Source organism: Chlorocebus sabaeus, chromosome 24 (assembly GCF_047675955.1).
Source record: "Chlorocebus sabaeus isolate Y175 chromosome 24, mChlSab1.0.hap1, whole genome shotgun sequence".
NCBI lineage: Eukaryota > Metazoa > Chordata > Mammalia > Primates > Cercopithecidae > Chlorocebus > Chlorocebus sabaeus.
Window position 1 is genome coordinate 68,642,190 of NC_132927.1, and position 19,649 is coordinate 68,661,838.

The 19,649-nt window shown below is 47.7% G+C and overlaps 1 protein-coding gene across 2 annotated transcripts in view; it reads left to right on the forward strand.

Moving 5' to 3' along the window:
- SLC24A4 (solute carrier family 24 member 4) overlaps window positions 1–19,649 on the forward strand; it is a 178,873-nt gene that overhangs the window by 25,710 nt on the left and 133,514 nt on the right. The gene's annotated exons all lie outside the window — the stretch shown is intronic.

The following is a 19,649-nucleotide window of genomic DNA, read 5'->3' on the forward strand; positions in this document are numbered from 1 at the left end:
CAGATTTCCAATGTCTTCAATGTCTTAAATAGCAAAAGTGACTGGAAGGTTTTGTTTGTTTGTTTGTTTGTTTGTTTGTTTTGAGACAGAGTCTTGCTCTGTCCCTGAGGCTGGAGTGCAGTGGCACAATCTCGGCTCACTGCAACCTCCACCTCCTGAGTTCAAGCAATTCCCCTTCCTCAGCCTCCTGAGTAGCTGAGATTGCAAGTGTGCACCACCACACCCGGGTAATTTTTGTATTTTCAGTAGAGACAGGGTTTTGCCATGTTGGCCAGGCTGGTCTGGAACTCCTGAGCTCAAGTGATCCACCTGCCTTGGCCTCCCAAAGTGCTGGGATTACAAGCGTGAGCCACCGCACCCAGCCTGGAAGATGTTTCTTAAGTGTTAGGACATTTCTGTTTTTAGACTACAGTTTTTGAGATGATTGTAGATTGGCATAAAGTTGTCAGAAATAACACAGACAGATTTTATATGTCCTTCACCTTGTTTTCTTTCCCCAGTCATAATATTTGAGAAACTATAGTGGAGTATCACAACAAGGATACTAACATTGATACAGTCAAGATACGCAAGATTCCCAACACCTCAGAGACCCCTCACATTGCTGTAGGCATTTTAAAATATAAGCTCTTTAAAATATAAGCTCTGAATTTTGGGGAATTCCAATAGGAGGGCATGCCAGCAGTGAGGTTCAGTTGTTTTAATGACTTGCTTTTTCAAATCCTGTCTGTGGCTGAGAGTCTTGTTTCCAGTAGCAGATGTCTCCTTTTTGAAGTATGGATAAAGGAGCTTTGTGGTTGTTTTCCTAAGAGGCTGTTCCTGTGGGTTTGAGGATGTGCCACCTCACTGGCACTGTGAGGTGGACACTCACCACCTACCTGGCAGATATTTCACCAGAAGGAATCATTTGGGGCTGACCATGGAAGTCTTGTTACTTTGGGCAAACTTGCCAACGCCCAGAAGAATGTACCTGTGCTCAATAGCTGCAGGGTTGTGAATGTATTGAGCCCTATTGAAGTCTCTCTGTCTAGAAAGACAATGCAGGGTACTTCTTGTTGGAAGCTGACCTGTGTTGGAAACATGACCTATGTCATGTGCAGGTAAGTTCTTTTTTTGGGAGCTGCTAAGCAGGGTGGGTTAGGGCCAGCTGCCCCTCAGCAACCTTGCCACCAGGCTATAAAGAAAGTAAGTTGCCAGTCAAATCCTGCTGTATACAAATGTACAACCCTCAGTAAGATAGATGCTAACCTAACACTCTGTCCTTTCGGGTATTCTGACTACGTTTGCAGGAAAGAGTGACTCCAGGTAGAATCAATAATGTTCAAGTGTCAGGATTCAGTTAAACTTATAGTCAAGATCAAGGAAACAGGACCCTCCCAAATCAGTGGCCAGACTGAGGACCATTTGGGGATCAGGCCTGGGGTACCATCCCTAAGGACCCCAGGATACAGGATCCCCTCCCTAATCATCTGAGGTGGGGATGACCTCCAAACTCTCTCAGTCTATCCACACATCTCAAACACCATTGATTTAATCCATGAGAATCCATTTCTAACATCCAGGATCTTAATGACCAAGTCACTCAGTTACTAGTAAACTCAATTCATTATGGAGATTAGCAGAGTCCTTGATGTTAATGGGAAACAGATATAGCTGCAGGACTTTGGAGCTTGGCCAGATATGCTCACTTGCCACCTGCAATGGACTGTGTTGTGTTCCCCCAAATGATTGCTTGTGTTCCCCAAAATTCATATGTTGAAATCCTAAGTCCCCGTTTGATGGTGTTAGGAGGCAGGAGGTGATTGGGTCATGAAAGTGGAGACCTCATGAATGGGATTAGTGCCCTTATTAAAAGAGGCCAAGGAGCTAGCTTCCTCTCTTTCTGCCCTGTGAGGATACAGTAAGAAGTTAGCAGTCTGCAACCTGGAAGAGGGCCCTTACTAGAACCCAACTATATTGGCATGTTGATCTCGGACTTCCAAGCCTCCAGAACCGTGGAAAATAAATTTCTGTTGTTCATAAGCCATTCAATCTATGGTACTTTTTTACAGCAACCCAAACTAAGACATAACCCTTGGGTACAGATTCCTAATTAGGGCAACCAGTGGTCACTTGGGCTCAGCTGAAATCTCTCTCTTTCTCTCTCTCTTACACACACACACACACACACACACACACACACACACACACACCACCCCACACTGCCTATGCTGACAACTCAGAATAAATTATAGGCATCCTAAAGGTGGTTAGCAGGACAGGCTGGGCTTCAGAATGCCATCTCTAACATAAGCTATGGGACCCTGGGATTATTATTTTTTAACTGCTATTTTCACACCCATAAAATGGGGATAGTAAGATCTACCTCAAGGCTTGTGAATAGAGCTCAACAAAAATTAGCAGCTATTGTTACATGAAAAAATATTTCTAAACTTTCTTCTGCCTCCACTAAATGAGCAAGACATGTGCCTATTAGAGCTGTTCTTAAGTGTTTCTTCTCTTACTTGAAAGGTGCAGGCAGGCTGGGCACTGTGGCTCATGCCTGTAATCCCAGGACTTTGGGAGGCCAAGGCAGGTGGATCACTTGAGGCCAGGAGTTCGAGATCAGCCTGGCCAACATGTTGAAACCCCATCTCGACTAAAAATACTAAAAAAAGAAAAAAAAAGAAAAAAAATTACCCAGGTGTGGTGGTGCACACCTGTAATCCCTGCTACTCAGGAGGCTGAGGCATGAAAATTGCTTTAACCTAGGAAGCAGAGGTTGCAGTGAGCTGAGATTACATCACTGTACTCCAGCCTGGGTGACAGAGTGAGATCTTGTCTAAAAAAGAAAGAAAAAGAAAGAAGAAAGGAAGGTAGGAAGAAGCAGGGAAGGATGGAAGGAAGGAAAGAAGGAAGGAAGGAAGGAAGGAAGGAAGGAAGGAAGGAAGGAAAGAAGGAAGGAAGGAAGGAAGGAAGGAAGGGAGGGAGGGAGGGAAGGAGGGAGGGAGGGAGGGAGGGAGGGAGGGAAGGGAAGGGAAGGGAGGAGAAAGAGAGTAAGAGAGAAAGAAAGGTAGGTGTAGGCTTAGTTTTAGTGAGGGAGATGAGAGTAATAATGGGAGCTGTTGGTAGTAAACAGAAAGGAGGAAGGGAACTCCCATTTGAGCCCCTACCGTTCCATCAATACTGTTGTGGTGGCAGTGAACAAGAGTACTGACTGCTAGGGAAAGGTAGGGGGTTTGCCAGGGAAGAGAGACCTTGAACAAGGAGCTATGAATGAGAGGCACCATGAACATGTGGGAGGCAATCAACATAGAATGGAAGTTTGACCTGGTGAGAGAGAGCTACCCAAAAGGAAGAATGTTTAACTTGAGATACATTAGACAAGTAGGAGTTACCTAAACAGAGAGAGAGATGGATGAGGGGAATGGCAGGTGCAAAGGCCCTGAGGCAGGGAAGGTTATGAATATGCTATAGCCGTACAGGTGAATTTAGAATTTTTAGACTAAAATGACAGGAGGAAGGAACTAGGAGATGAGGCCATAAGGTTGCAGGAGCTGTGCTGAGAAGAACTTTACGGGTAAAGGGTTGGAATTTGGGCTTTGATAGTGGGCACTCCCCTTCTGTGGTTTTGCATTCCCATTAGATTAGGTTCTGTTTTCAGACTATGATTGTTAGGTGTGTGGCATTCTCCTCATTTTGCTGCTGAGGAGTCAAAGCCCAGGGCCCTGAAATACATTGGAAGCCAGAGCCAAAACTTATTTATTCTCTGGCCCTTATTTCTCCATCCGCCAAAAGCGAAGGTGGTGGCTGATGTCTGAGGTTTGATCCAGTTTAAATTACAGCAAGTTAGAATTGCAAGGGGACTTATATTGGGGTGAGAGCAGGGCGCCCCCTTGAGGACATTCAGGAAAGGAATTGAGGTTGTTTCTGAGTTAATCAAACAGGAAATGCCCTCATCCATCTATGGAATAAGACCAGTTGTCCAAGAATGTCATTCTAGATGGGAACCCCCAATATTCTGCTTTTAAGAAGATGCCCCTGGAGAGTAACTGTGCAGTTCACTACGGGACATTTACAAACTTAAAGTCTTTGAATAGGTAATGTTTTCATATGATTCAAAATTCAAAAAGCACTGGAGATGATAACACCTCTGTCTCCTATCTCTGTCCCACAGCTACCCAAACCCCCTCCTCAAAGGCAACCTTTTAACAGTTTGTGCATGCACAGAATATGGGCCTATGTGATGACTCAAATATTTCAAGCTATCAGGAGCATGACGTACACTTTGATCGGTACCTATCTTTCCTCAATATTGAAGGCTAACCCAAGTCATTAATAATTACATGTTTCTTCTCTCATCCTTTAAATATCTACATAGTATTCTATTGTGTGGATGGACTATGATCTATTTAACTCATTCCCTAATGACATATATACATTTATTGTTGAAGCGCAGAAGGGCAAATAAACATTATTGCAATGAGTGACTTAGAAGTGGAATTGCTGGGTCGGGGGATGGGTGAATTTGTCTTTTTTTTTTTTTTTTTTTTTTTTTTTTTTTTGAGACAGAGTCTCGCTCTGTCTCCCAGGTTGGAGTGCAGTGGCATGATCTTGGCTCACTGCAAGCTGCGCCTCCTGGGTTCATGCCATTCTCCTGCCTCAGACTCCTGCGTAGCTGGGACTACAAGCGCCCACCATCACACCCGGCTAATATTTTGTATTTTTAGTAGAGACAGGGTTTCACCATGTTAGCCAGGATGGTCTCGATCGCCTGACCTCGTGATCTGCCCGCCTTGGCCTCCCAAAGTGCTGGAATTAACAGGCGTGAGCCACAGCGCCCGGCTGAATTTGTCATTTTAACAGATGGTGCCAGAGGGTCCTCCATCAAGTCTGTACCCATTGGCAGTCTTTGTCCCACCAGAGATGGATGAGAAGGCCAGTTGTCCCTACCCCACGGTGTTATCAGACCTGTTGAGTGTGCCAGTCTGGAGGGTGAATCATGGTATCTCAGCTTCTGTTTCAGTCGTGAGTGAGGTTGAGCATTTTTCCTATTAGAGTCATTTGTGTTCCCTTTCCGCTGGCTCTTCATGTCATTTTCTCTGCAGGCATTTAATCAGTTGCACCCCCCTTGGGCTGTGTTGTCAGAAGAGGGATTGTTGTGGTCAGGTTCCCCAAAGATAAATCTAGCATGGCCAGGGGAGGCACCTTGAACGTTCAGTTCCCTGAAGCAGCTGTAACTCTGTAGCAGAGCGTAGCTTCTGCTCCCCCATCCCGCCTGCCCGTGCCACAGTCCCAAGTGAGCTTCCCGCACAGCCGGCCCAGAGAGCGGGAGGGTTGATGGGCTGACCCTGTGCTGGAGTCACCCCACGGTCACTTGCTGAGAGAAATTAAGCTAACTTGCCTTCTGGTTTTGTGTCCCTCCCATGAGTTTGGCCAAAGAGAACTGCTCATGGAAACCTGGAGCCAGGCCTGGGCCCTTGGTGAGCTCACCTGCCCCTGAGGAAGGCGTGTGTAGCCTCCTGGAAAGCCTTGCCAGGTGATCGTACTCCATATTATTTTACCTGACTGCTTTTAGTTCCTTCACTTGTTCATTACAGAGTAGCGTGCCTACCATGTAACAGCTGCTTTTATAGTTTTGGGACCACAGTGAAGATTAGAATGGACAAACGCTTGCCCTTATGTAGTTTACAGTCTCGTGGAGAGGAAACAGCAAGTAGGCAAAGTATCTGATGTGCTAGAATAGAATTTCTAGCTCATTATTTACATTTTTAATAGAATAGAATTAACGTGCACACAAATCACATGGGGAATCTTGTGAAAATGCAGATTCTGATTCAGTAGGTCTGGAGTGGGGCCTGAGATTCTGTACTTCTAACAAGCTCCCCAGTGAGACTGATGATTTTGGCTCCCAGAGCACACTTTGAGTAACAGGGCCCTAAAAAATGTTAGATGCTGGCTGGGTGCCGTGGCTCATGCCCGTAATCCCAGCACTTTGGGAGGCCAAGGTGGGCGGATCACATGAGGCCAGGAGTTTGAGACCAACCCAGCCAATGTGGCGAAATCCTGTCTCTACTAAAAATACAAAAATTGGCCAGGGATGTTGGTGCACATCTGTGATCCCAGCTACTCGAGAGGCTGAGGCACGAGAATCGCTTGAACCCAGGAGACAGAGGTTGGAGTGAGCTGAGATTGGGCCACTACACTCCAGCCTGTGTAACAGAAAGACTGTCTCAAAACAAAACAAAACAAAACAAACAACAACAACACAAATGTTAGGTGCAATGGGGCCAGGGGCCCTAGCATACTTGTTGGGCTGGGGTGGTTGAAATATCATCTAGGCTGTCCTGCAGAGGCCTCAACTCGCTAAGAAGTGATATATGAGCCAAGATGTGAAGGAGGTGACAAGGTGGGCCTGCAGACACAGGGACAAGGAGGTGAGTGTGGCTGGAGCACGATGGGGACAGTAGAAGAGTAGCCTACAGAGATTGGGAAGAGGGCAGATGGTGGCACAGGGTCTGCAGGTCATGGAGACACACGTGGACACTGTATGATACTGACAACAGCCCAGTGAGGTCTCACTCTCAGGTAGACGCCAAGGCTAGAGAGACGAGCTGACTTGCCCAAAAGCTCAAAAGCTAGCTCTCAAACCCAGGTCCTCGGACCTTAGATTTTACTGGAAGAACTTTTTCAGTTCATGCAGACATGGATCTAGTGTTTAGAAATACCTCTTTGCCTAAATACTAGAAGCCAAGACTTGTCTGGGGATGAGCATAGGACAGAAAGGCAAAGCTTGAGTTTGCCGGGCCTGGGGTACTGCCTGCTCCAGTTTCAGGAGAGTCTGGCTGAGACTTTGTTCTAATGCCTTTGAGGATCTGCCTGCTTCTGTAGCTGGAGGTGACACAAAGCTGTCATGAGTGACACTGGCCCCGAGAGTAGGCCAGGTGAGGGTACCCTGAGTGTGGTAGCGCAGCAAATGGGTTCCTGTTAGAGCTTGTGCTCTCCCTCATTGCTTTATGACATTGTGTGTTTATTTGCTTGTGAGTGTGTTTATGCCACTGGAAGGTCTGAGGGCTGAGCTGTACAGAATATAGACAGTCCCTGACTTACAATGGTTTGACTTCGGATTTTTTTGACTTTATGATGGCATGAAAGCAATTTGCTTTCAGTAGAAACCATACTTTGAGAACCCATATGACTATTCTGTTTTTCACTTTCAGTGTAGTATTAGTCAATGAATTACATGAGAGAGTCAACATTTTATGATAGAATAGACTTTGTGTAAGAGGATTTTGTCCAAACATAGGGTAGTGTAGGTGTTCTGAGCATGCTTAAGATGGGCAAGGCTGGGCTAGGATGTTCTGTAGGTGAGGTAGATTCAATGCATTGTTGATTTACAGTAGTTTCCATTTACAATGTGTTTATTGAGATGTGACCCCATCATAAGTTGAAGAGCATCTATACTTGGCTTGCACACCTCTAGTCCAGACAGGAACCATGGCGTTCTGATTAAATTAATGTGACATTTTCCTTGTGAATTGTTTTTCTTTCTTGAAAACTAGAATGAGCGTGCCACCATGAGGACTGTCGCAAGGTGGTGCCACTTCGTGGTAAGAACATAAGCTCTAAAGCCAGAACTCCTGAATTCGACCCCCGGATCTATCAGTCATTAGCTGTGTGACCTTGGGCGAGTCATTTGACCTTTCTGTGCCTTAGTTTCTCCAACTGTAAAATGGAGATGGTGATGACAATGCCTGAGTTGTTGTAAGGATTAGAGGAGTTAATACGTGTAAGTCACACAGCACAGTGCCTAGAACAAAGCACGTGTGTGATACATTGGAGTGGTGTAGACCTTGTCCTTCTCCTGGACAAAGCTTCAGTGGGCCCTCATGGGCACACAATGACATCCAGATTCTGCAGTGGGACACCATTCAGTTCTCTCTGGGATCTGGCCCCTGTTATCCATGTGCTGGTCACCCTCACAGACACGTGACAGCTTCCTGTCCCTGAGGATCTAACACTAAGCCGGACCACCTCATGGCACGTGCAGGACAGAGGATGTGCTTTAAATGCTGAATGAATCTTACGCAAATGATCTCAGTATAGCAGATTTCTCAGATAATTACAGGTGGGGCATTGGCTTATGTTGGGACTGAGTGAAGTAGCTTCCTCTGTATTTGACTCAGTCACATTTCTAGCTTTAATGAGTATCAATTGCTTAATTACATTATCCACCCCCTGCCCCACCCCAGGATTGGAACCTTATTTCCCCATTTCTTGAGACTTACTCAAGCTACATCACCAACGAGGGGCAACTTGATGTTTCAGCCCTCCTTGGAGGGTTAAGATTCGGATGGTCTGCAACTGATTTGACACAATTCAGATTCAGGGAGAACAACTTCTAAAGTCAGTACAGACCCAGACAGAAAGGCTGATTGCAAGAAAGAATCAGATCTCCTGGTGTAAAAACAGAAATTGATCAGCTTGATTAAGTTTAACTCAGGAAAAGTAACTAGGAAGAATGTATGTTGCATTTTGGGACTTGAGATATTTGTACACCCATGCACATGGCAGCATTATTCACAGTAGCCAAGGGGCAGAAACAACCTATGTGTCTATCAGTGGATGGATGGCTACAAAAAATGTGGACTATACATGCAATGGAATGATATTCAGCCTTAACAAGGAAGGAAATTCTGACACATGCCATGATGTGGATTGACCTTGAAGACATTATGTTCAGTGAACCAAGCTAGTCACACAAGGACAAATAGTGTATGACTCCACTGATATGAGGTATCTAGAGCAGTCAAATTCTGAGAGTCAGAAAGAGAATGGTGGTTGCCAGGGACTGGGGCGATGGGGGAGTTATCATTTAATGGGCACAGAGTCTCGGCTTGGGAAGATGGAAAGAGTTCTGGCGCTGGACGGTGGTGATGGTTGCGCGACAATGTGAGTGCACTTATGGCCACTGAACTATATAGGTCAAAACGGTTACAATGTTACATCTTGTGTGTATTTTACCACAATATCTGCAACTTAAAATATATTGCGTTTCAAAATTGTGACAAGCCAAGGAAGTTTGTCTTAGACTGCCTTTGGTGGGATGAAAAAGATGGAAGTCTTGCAGACAGACCTCCTTGAAGCACAAAACTTGGTCTGAGTGAATGTTTGTTTTCAAAGTTAACTTCTGGGAACGTGCTCCTGGCAGGCTCACTGTTTGAGGCTGTTTTGTCATAAAGTGTGGAACAGACAGGGAAATTAAAGTTGGTGCTTTTCTACTCCAAAATTCTTTTCTTCCTAAAATGGCTTGCTTCAGTTCTACCTAGAGGGGACACAAAGTGGAAATACTGTGTAGGGAATTGGAAAAGAAAAAACTAGGCTGTTCAGCTAGGCCAGTTAAATGCATGCAACTGGGATAGATCCTTCTTCTCCATCCATCTAAAGAGCAAATGGTGACCCATTTTGAAACATGTTTATTTTAATTACGTTGACCCTCGGCAGTGATAGATGTCATGCATGTGGGTTCAGCTGTTTGAGAACACAAGTGGAAATCCCATTACATCGAATAAGGTATTATTTGCTGAACTACACACCATCTGTAGGTGCTGGGGTGCTGGCAGGGCTACTAGGTGATGACCGCTCATTCTGCTTGTCCATACCCATCATAATGTGGTGAACTCCAGGCTCAAATATCCACTGGCCTCCCAGACACCTCCTCCTGGAAATCCAGTAGGCACCCCCAACTTAACATGATCAATGAGGAATGCTCGATGTCTTCCTGCACCCCTCTCCATACCTGCCATCTTCTTTCCTTCACCGCCTATCTGACCCATCTACTGCTGGAACAGATCCCACATCTACTCTTTTTTTTTTTTTGAGATGGAGTCTCTCTCTGTTACCTAGGCTGGAGTGCAGTGCTCACTTTAACCTCTGCCTCCTGGGTTCAGGTGATTCTCCTGCCTCAGCCTCCCATGTGGCTGGGATTACAGGTGCTCACCACCACACCAGCTAATTTTTGTATTTTTAAATAGAGATGGGATTTCACCATGTTGGTCAGGCTGGTCTTGAACTCCTGACCTCAAGTGATCCGCCCACCTCTGCCTCCCAAAGTGCTGGGATTACAGGTGTGAACCACCATGCCCAGCCAAATCTACTCTTTTTTATTTCCATTATCAGGTCTCCAGGCCCAGTCACCATACTTTCTAATGAATTCCAGAGTGATCATCTAGTCAAGGAGGCTAAAATCTAGCTTAGGAGGCCTATCTAGTCTAAGGAAGTCCTCTAGCCTAGCCTAGCCCAGGGGGCTTGTCTGGCCTTCTCCAGCCTAGCCTAGCAGGCTTACCTAGTCTGGTGGAAGAGCATCTTTGTGAGCATCCTGTTTTCCTCTCCCCTGACCCCAATCGACTCTTAACACAGCCAGGATGACTTGTTAAGAATGATCAAGGCCGGGCAAGATGGCTCATGCCTGTAATCCCAGCACTTTGGGAGGCCGAGGTGGGTGGATCACAAGGTCAGGAGTTCGAGACCAGTCTGGTGAACATAGTGAAACCCTATCTCTACTAAAAATAAAAAAATAGAAATAAAAATAATAAAAATAATTAGTCGAGTGTGGTGGTGTATGCCTGTAATCCCAGCTACTCGGGAGGCTGAGGCAGGAGAATTGCGTGAACCTGGGAGGCGGAGGTTGCTGTGATCCGAGATCGCGCCATTGCACTCCCACCCGGGTGACTGCAAGACTCTATCTCAAAAGAAAAAAAAAGAGATCAAGCAGTACCACACATGCAGAAACATACATAAAACATAAACGTTAAATATAACAAGTAATTATAAAGTAAAAAATCATGTCATGATCACTCAAGTCAAGAAGTAGAGCATTGCCAGGCCCCGAGGAGCTTTCCTGCAGGCATCCTGCCGATCGCACCCCGCTGCTTCCCCCGGCAACACCATCCTGACCTAGACATCATCTCTGCCTTGCATTTCCTAAACTAGGTTTAACCATTTTAATTTTGCCTTAAGAAAAACTGTATGTAGATAGAGTTATAGTAAAGCACACGCACACACACACACATACACACACTTACATTTTTGTGTTTTATTTATTTATTTTTTGAGACAGAATCTCACTGTGTCACCAGGCTGGAGTGCAGTGGTATGATCTCAGCTCTCTGCAACCTCCACCTTCCAGGTTCAAGTGATTTTCCTGCCTCAGCCTCCCAAGTAGCTGGAATTACAGGCACCCACCACCACCATGCCTGGCTAATTTTTGTATTTTTAGCAGAGGCCATTTAGCAGTTTACCATATTGGCCATGATGGTCTTGATCTCTTGACCTCATGATCCCCCCACCTTGGCCTCCCAAAGTGCTGAGATTACAGGCGTGAGCCATGCGCCTGGTCTGTGTTTTATTTTTTTTTAATTATTATTATTTTAGGGACAAGGTCTCATTCTGTCACCCAGGCTGAAGTGCAGTGCACCATCATAGCTCACTGCAGCCTCTGACTTCTAGGCTCAAGCAATCCTCCCTCTTCAGCCTCCCAAAGTGCTGGAATTATAGGCATGTGCCACTGTACCTAGCCCTGTGTGTTTTCTCTACTGAGCACTATTAGTGTCCATGTTTTCACTGTCGCTATAGTTGATATTCACTGTGATTATTTCATACAGTGGGATACTGTTCTATTTATCCATTTGCAGTTAGATATTTGGGTTGTGTCCTCTCTGGCGCTGATACCAATAATGCTCTAAAAACATCCTGTGTATATGTTGCCTGTACACATGCGTCCATTTCTGTTGGGTAAGACCTAGAAATAGAATTGCCCGATCATGCTGCCAACCAGTTTTCCAAGCATTTGTATCAATTTACATTCCCTCTTAATTGCACAAAGAAGAGAGGCTTAATGACGCATTGCACATCCTCCATCTGGTTGGAGTCATTTGCCAGGTTGGCCCAGCTAGTAAGTGACAAACTCCGTCCCCGGATCTGCTGTCTCCCTTTCTACCCACCACACAGCCATATTACCGCGGAGGCTCCTCTCAGGGTTTCTACGAGACCAAAATCTTGGATATGCCTAATTCGGCTGCGCAGCGTTTATCCTTGCATTTCAGAGGACAAGACACTCCATGTGCAGAAGAAATTAGAATAAGCAGTCAAGCCTTTTAAATGCAAGTTTGAAATGAAAGGGAACAGTTTAATCTTAAAAAAGGGAGAGGATGTTGCCATGTTCTCAGCGAGCACCCGGAGCCTCTGCTTTCAGGTAGACAAGAGCAGGATGTTCAGGGTTAAACTATGCCAACTGTGCCCGTGGCTGTGGAGCATTGCAGAAGGCTTTCCTGCAGTTGGCATCATTCCCCACACGTTTCTCATCTCGAGGATGTTGACCGATTATGTAACAGAACTTTTTTTTTTTTTTTCTGAAGATAGCATTTGAAAGTGCAAAACTGTTCCCTGTCCTAGCTAACAACATTGTTTTTTTTGGAATAATCTTGGATTCAGGTATTCTCCTTGGAAAGTGTTCTGGGAGTAGAGAAGCAAGGTTGGGAAGGGAGGGGCTTGGGAAAGTGCGAAGGAGGGGGCAGCTTGATGAACTACTTTGAACCATAAGGTCTCAGCAACATGAGTTTCTGGTTGCCACCTAAGTCACCTTGTGAAAATAAAGCAACTGAAGGTTGAAATGGAAAGGAGAAAACAGGAAGAGAGAGGCCCTTTGAGGGCAAGGACAGCCTGACTAGATTTGTTCCACCAACACATTAAAATTTGGCTTTTGCTAGGTGCTGGAGACAGCAATAACGTAAGACAGAGTCCTCGCCCTCGTGGCGTTACAGGAGAGAAGTAGTGCACAAGCGTACTGTTTGGTGGGACAAAGCAAGCAGGGTGATAATTACAGAGTGTCGGGAGCGGAAAGGTGCGATGCCTCGACTTTGAGTGGGGGTGTTTGGGTGGGGCAGGATGGCGGGTGCTGGTGTGGGGTCCGATGATGCACTTGGCTTGAATGGTGTTGATTTTGGGGTCTCTATGGACCCTCTGGAGAGGATCATGTGTCCAACTGGTGGTTGGAAATGGAGCTAGGGACATCAGAGGAACGGAGCCTGGATATGGCATCTCGAAGGGGAGGCAAAGACAGCACCTTGGGAAGCACCCTATTCTGGTGCCCAGAGGAGGGCCCCTGAGTGATTCCTGGCTCCCAGGTGGTGCTCAAGAAGTATTTGTTGAAATAATGAATGCTGATGGTGACCTGGAGCGCAAGGTCAGAATAGGTGCGGTCCCCTGACTGAGCATCTTGGGGATGAGTACTGGAACTTTCCTTTCTTGCTTGCTTGCACTAAAATACAAACCCCGGACTCCAGCTTCTCTGTCTAACCCCGGCCTGAATCCTTGCTGACCTCAGGGGCCTCTCAGGTCCCTAGACTCTCTACTTCCATCCAGGCTTTTCCTCCCTGGCTCTTTGGGGTCTTCGGAGAGAGCTTTGGAGCTCCATTTCCAAGATGCCTGAATGGAGGAACCTTAGCACCTGCGGCCTTCTGGCCCTTTCTTGTTGCTCTAACCCCTGTGCTGCTCCCTCTCTCACCCCACCTTTCCCCTCTGTCCAGTTCCACTTCTGTCAGTTCCCCCAATGTTCACCTCTTGCCACTCTGCAGTGGGCTGGGAGCTGGGTAGATGGACCAGTTGGGCAGGTGTAGGTTGAACTGAACTCTGAGATTCATATCAAGCCATTGAGCTAATAAGTCTGCTTGGCAGCTGACACAGATGGGCATCCATAGAAGGGATTTGGAGGGTCATGGAAGAGATGGCTTCTAGCTTATGAGCTGCCAGGGGGATGGATACTTTGGTTAAAAACAAGGGATGTGTTTTCTGAAGTCCACTCACCCTGTCACAGTGATCCCCCCGAGGCAGCACTAGTGTGCCACGTCCTGAGTCTCCCGTGTCACCATGCACTCCTCCTCTGTGAACGTCTACAGTGCTTTTCTGGCGTCTGGGCTTGTGCTGGGCCAACACATTTTGCTGAAAAAGTTTTGCACAAGGAATGCGCAGAGAGATGTGGCGGCTCCGGGTAGGATCAGGCATGCTCTTCAGACTCAGTCAGCCAGTGCTGGATGCCTTCTGGATGCAGACGCCGTGCCAGCAGGTGGCATGCTGCAGGGAGCACCCGAGAAGAAGAGGTGCTCAGCCTGCCCGACTTCTCTCAGCTTGCCTCCTCCCTGCTTGTGCCAAGCCCTAGTTAATGAAGCTTGGAGCATGCCAGTGGGTTTTAAAAACTAACGACCAAGAGGAAGGGAAAATTCCTTACACTTTTCAGTCATTTGACCACTTCCCTCTTGGGTGGGTGCCACACTGTGACATGGAGAGCATGACTCAGACCGACTGCTCAGTTCCAGCCCATGCCTCGAGGACCAGCCTTTCCCACCAAGTCACAGAGGTCATACTTTTAGGACATGAAGACCAAGCAGGTCAGCTTGGGGCTGAACATGGAGTCAGGGTACAGTTGAGGCTGATACTGAGCGGAGTGCCCAGACGCCTGCAGCCAGAAGCAAATTCACCCCCATGCTATTCCAGGCCAGCCTGTGTGCTGTGGTCCACTAGCTACCAGCAGATGGCTAATGGCTGCCCCTTGCCTGGCACGCCTCAGACCTTTAAGGCGCTTGATGATTTCACACTGTGTTAACAGTCCAGGTGAACAGCACCCAGTGGTTTGCCAAGCATTGCTTGTAGCTGCCAGATTGACCTTCTGAAAGGTCTTGCTCTCCACATCCCTCCTTTTACAGGCTCATGCCTGTAATCCCAGCATTTTGGGAGGCTGAGGTGGGCGGATCACAAGGTCAACAGATTGAGGTCATCCTGGCCAACATGGTGAAACCTCATCTCTACTAAAAATACAAAAATTAGTGGGGCATGGTGGCACGCATCTGTAGTCCCAGCTACTCAGGAGGCTGAGGCAGGAGAATCACTTGAACCCGGGAGGCGGAGGTTGCAGTGAGCTGAGATCGCGCCACTGCACTCCAGCCTGGTGACAGAGCAAGACTCCATCTAAAAAAAAAAAAAAAAAAAAAAAAAAAAAAAGAAAAGAAAAAAAGAAAAACAAGAAAAGAAAGAAAGAAAAAGAAAAAAGAAAGCAATCTCAGCATGGCATCTGTACTGCCCCTCGCCCTGGCCCCTGCTGCCTGGCCCCCATCACTCTGCCCTCGGACGTCCCGTCCATGCTGACCCACCCAATGCCTCCTGACTGTAGCACCTTCGATTGCTTGCAAGGTTGGCCGTCTCGTCTGTCCCGGCATCCTCTGTAGGTGACTCTTGCTCCCCTCCAGAAGCATTCCCCCCACTCTCAGGCAGTTAGTTATCCTGTTTTTCTACTACTGCTTTCATGACATAATTAGATTATTATTATTAGTGTGTCATATAATTAACTTATCATAATTAGCTGTCTTTCCAGACACACTGTGAGTGCCTCAGCTCACCACCCAGTCAGTAGCTGGCATGGGATGGTTGCAAACCTTTATAAAATGGGTCGAATGGGATCATGGCTAACTCTTTGGGTGACCCCCATCCTCTCTGCTAGACTCCTGGGGGCAGAGCAGGGTGGGAAAGACAGGAGGAAGCAGGGCAGCTGACAGTCACAGAGGGAAGGGAGGTGGGATGGCTGTCCTTGAGGGCCATGAAAAGGAAGAGACAGAGAAGGTACAAATAGTTACCCGTAAACACACTGGATAAAAACAGTTGTATTCACCGTCAGCAGCAGCTGTGCAGGGCAGAGGGCAGAGACGGGAGGATGGTGACTGTGGGGACCAGGGGTGACTTTGGAACATGCAGCCCAGTGGAAAATGGCCTTTCCTTCACTCTGAGAGCCCCGTGGTCATGGGAGGCCAGGAAGTGGGAGGGAGGGAGGCATAGCCTTTGTCCCTCTGCCTGGTGCACTCATCCCTCATCTGTCCATGGCTGGCTCCTCATCTTCCTTCAGGCCTCACCTCTCTGATCACCCAGGGGATCTCAGAGCCTCTCTATCCGTCACTCCTGGATGACAAACTGCATGGGTGACCAAGGCAGGTGGCTCCTGCTCCAGTGTAGCCAACAGAATCTCAAGCAGGTCTGGCACCGACTGGGTGCCTCATTAGTGTTTGCTAAAGGAAGCTCGTCACTTGCCCTCCTCCCTGCACCCCAGCAGCCTACTTGTGGTCTCAAAGGTGCCATGGGAGCCCCATCCTCCTGCCTTGCCCCTGCCCTTTCCACTGCCCAGGCCTTCTCCCTCCCTATCCTTCCAGCTGAGCTTATGTGGTGCCCCCCACCCCCACTTGAAGCCTTCTTGGCTACCTCGGGTCTGAAGCGGACTCTCCTCCCTTGGCACATTCAGGCCACTGGCACCACCATCCTTAAAGTCTGCCCAACTCCCACTGCCTGGATGCCTCAGCCCTGTCTCCAGAGCTCCCGGAGGGCAAGGACTGTGTGCTGTCATTGGCTCATGTTGCCTGGCACACACTGGCATTCACTGGGGAAGAGTTTGGGTTAAACCTGAATTCACCTCACCAGGCGATTGGAGCATTGGTGAGACTGGGTCTGCAGGGCAGCTGGGGCTCTTAAAACACGGCCATTCCAAGCCTTGCCATGGTCCTGGTCCTTGTTTTAGAGCAGAGCCTTCTGGATGGACCCTTTGGGTCACATACAGGCCTTTATATCTAGTGGGGCCATCCCAGAAGGGCTTAGGTGGACGCACCAATCCCCGGGGACCAACCTCAAGGTCTCTGCTGCCTGAGCCCTGCATTTACAAGGAAGACCAGGAGGATCCCCGGGTGCTGGTCTGTGCTGCCTTCCCTCAGACCCTCCCCCTCCGTGGGGACCCATGGTGGCTTATCTTACAGTGTGACATGTTGGTGACAACCAGCCAGCCTTTTCTCCAGGGCCTGAGAGTCACCTATGGTGTGTGTGCTGGGACACTGAGGTCCCCAAGCAGGTGACTCTAATGGCCACTCACATTCATTTTTGACCTACTCTGTGTGTTGGCCACAGGTCCTGGAATTTCCTATATGCTAACTATGAATTCTTACAAGACTTGAGAAGACTGAAGCAGAGAGTGAGAGAGTAATGTAGTCGCCCAAGGTCGCAGGGTGTAGGTAGCAGAGGCAGGATTTGAACTAGGCTGTCTGGCCCCAGAGCCCACCTTCAAACACTACTCTGTGCTGCATGTAGTAAGCATCTGCCGTATTCCAGGTGCTGAGAGCAATAGCTTAGAGCTGAGAGCTTACTGTGGGCAGGCACGGTTACAAATCCTTCATGTGTGTAAACTGGGTTAATCTGCACAGCCTTTTGTGGGATAGGCACCATTATATTTCCCTTTTTCAGATGAGAAAATTGTGGCACTGGGAAGCCAAGTGATTGTGACAAAGCCTGGCTGGAGTGGAGAGGGATGCTTGCTTTTCCTGCTGGATGTGCTGCCTGGGTGCCAGACGCCTGGCCTTCCCCTGGGAGCACCCACACCAAAGGCCAAGCCTCTGGGAAAATGGCGAGGCAGTATTTTCAGGGGGCATGGTCCTGCTGGTGTACCAAGACCCCTCTGGTGGGCAGATGGTCCTGAGATGATGGAGTTGGAGTCCATCCCCTCCAGCAGAGGAATTTGACAGCCACATGCTCGGGATAAACAGCTCTGGTCCCCGGCCAGAGGGACAAGGTCATGGCAGCCTTGTTCAGCCAGGCGCGTTTGCAGGTGGCTGAGGGGTTGTTGGAAATAGGGATGACCTTGCGTCCTCCAGCAGAAAAGAAGATATTGATTGGTGTTAGATTTTACTGGAGTGTCATGCACAGGGCTACCCTGCCATTTCATTGCTGAGGGTGGAACCTCCCTGCCCTGAAATAATACCCTTTCCTTTAAATATCCTCCGCTGAGGTTTGGAGCTCAGAAATAAAACAATGGGGCCAGAACCACTTTGGAATGTCTTCAGGAATTGCTTGGGTGACAAAATCCACACTGATGTGGCCTAACCTTCTGTCGGCTGGATAACGAGGGGCAGGGGGATAATTCTCACTTCATGTTTCTGTGTGGGTTTTCGAAAGTGTTTTCTTTTTAGATTTTTAAAATAACCCTGGAGTAGGCAGGGAAGGGGTGATTACATCCATTTCTTTTCAGCTCACGGCTCAGAGAGCTTGAGCGACTTGCCCAGGGTCATACAACTAGTACGGGCATGCCGGGACTAGAACAGGGGGTCTTGTTCTGGGGTCAGGGCCTTCCTGGCCCTCCTGGCTCAGGGCGAGGAGTGTGTTTTCTGCACAGTTTTTGGGTGGGACATTCCAGAAGCGGAGTGAGGGAGCAGGTGGACGCCCTGGGTACCATCCAGCAATTCTTGGACTCCTCATTTATCACTTTACCACCTTCTGGTGCAGCAGGAAGACAGGAAAAATTGCCTTGCCCGTTCAGAGGTTGGGAAATGTCCTTTAATATTAATCACATAAAACTAGAGTGTGTCCAACACGCCGGCCTGAGCTCTGCGCTGTTCAAGGCTAGAGACCGGGGCTTATGCATCCAGTAGCTCTTGAGCTCTCACTGGGTGCCAGCTGCTATCCTAACTGTGTGTATAACTGTGTATTAACTCACTTAACTCATGCTAAGCTGAGCGATATGAAATGATATGACAAGCAAACCAAGGCAGAGGGAGACCAAGGCTGCCCAGTTAGTAAGCTGCAGAACTGGGATTCCAACTTGCATACCCAGATGTGCCCTTACCCCACACAGTTGGCAGAGCCATGGAGTCAAGTTTTGTTTATCCTGAGGTTGGTCCCTGGCCTAGCTGGGAAGAAGAGATTTGAGGTCATGAGCTGACATGCTCTGCCTGAGAAGTGAAGGGGCATCAAGAGGGAGAAGATGGCCCTCCATAGGAGAAACAGAGCTGGAAAAAGAGGGTGGCAAGCCTCTCAAGGAGAGAGGCTGCCCTTCCTACAGGAAAGGATCAGGGCGGGTCAGTGTGGCTGGTTGATGTCTGGATTCACGTGGTGCCCTTATGCCGTAATGACTCCAAACCCTCAGTCGCTGTCTGTCTGTAGGGGCTTTGTGGGTTGGAGTGCTTTGGAGGGATGGAAAACAGAGGAGGCAACATCACAGCGTGGAGGGTATCGTAGAGAACGGGAGAAGCCAGTATTCGCTGTCTGTGAGCTGCAGAGTGGAAAATGAGCATTCAAGGGAGGCAACGTGGAGAAACAGAAGTGCTTGGAGAATTGTCAAAGCATATTTTTTAAAAAGTTAAACACATAATTCTTATACAAATAGTGAGCATGTGTCAAAAGGCTTATTTAACTCATTAATGAGGGAAGCAGCAGGATGACAAACCTCGTTCTAGGAAAGATACGGGAAGCAGACATATCTTATTAGTGAAAAAATGTTGGAGTGAGATTCCTATATTTGATACAAAACCACTAATATCCTCACATCCTACAGCAATGAAACCATAGCCTTTGGGATTATCTTTTATCCCTCCAGACAGAAACAGTGGGCAATTCATTACTTTCCAAGAAGTTAATGCCTGACTTTTCACAGTCTGAGTCACTATCAGGAAAAAATCATGAAAGCTACGTTCCCAGGATAGCTTCATGACCCTTCGCTGGGTTTATAAGATGGGGGCTCCAGTATGGCATTGAAAGGACAGGAGACATCCATCTGCCTCATTTTGGAGATTTGGATAATTTTTTTTTTCCTAGCA